This window comes from Arachis duranensis, chromosome 1 (genome assembly GCF_000817695.3).
Source record: "Arachis duranensis cultivar V14167 chromosome 1, aradu.V14167.gnm2.J7QH, whole genome shotgun sequence".
NCBI classification, from domain to species: Eukaryota; Viridiplantae; Streptophyta; class Magnoliopsida; order Fabales; family Fabaceae; genus Arachis; species Arachis duranensis.
The window spans coordinates 39,285,538-39,285,896 of NC_029772.3; positions in this window are offsets into that span (position 1 = coordinate 39,285,538).

The following is a 359-nucleotide window of genomic DNA, read 5'->3' on the forward strand; positions in this document are numbered from 1 at the left end:
GTGGATGCAAAAAATTCAACCCTAGCCAAAAAACCCGAGAGTTAGGCCTGGACTGTGCGAACATTGGGCCTAAGGCACAAGCCTATGCACGCGTGCGCGCACCTGGCGCGTACGCACACATGATCTTAAATTCGCAATGCACGCGCACGCACACTGTGCGCGTGCGCGTCGATTGCACAATCTGCACCCCCGGTACTTTTACCCGAGAGTTGTGCCAGACTTGGGCCGACACTATGCCTCCAGCCTAACTCGATGCACGCGTGCGCGCACTTGGCGCGTACGCGTTTTTCGACCAATATACCCATCGACGCGTAAACGTGCATGACGCGCACGCGTCGGTAAAAAAAAAAAAAAAAAAA